We start from the raw sequence: 215 nt of genomic DNA, 5'->3' as shown, positions 1-215 counted from the left end.
ATGCATTAATATACAGCTCATCCATCTACATATATACATGCAGTTGCAGATGTATCTGTTGCATATGTCGCGCTGTGAATTCTCGTAACCATCTCTCCAAAAAGTTTTAGTAACAGATTTTACTAATCATAATCATTGATAAAGTGTTAATTTCAAATTCAATCAAACCGCATTTTATTCACTAGAAGAGTCATTACCAGGATATATTGTTTGGA

This window comes from Penaeus monodon, chromosome 23 (genome assembly GCF_015228065.2).
Source record: "Penaeus monodon isolate SGIC_2016 chromosome 23, NSTDA_Pmon_1, whole genome shotgun sequence".
Classification (NCBI taxonomy): domain Eukaryota; kingdom Metazoa; phylum Arthropoda; class Malacostraca; order Decapoda; family Penaeidae; genus Penaeus; species Penaeus monodon.
Note: the sequence above shows the minus strand (reverse complement) of the source record.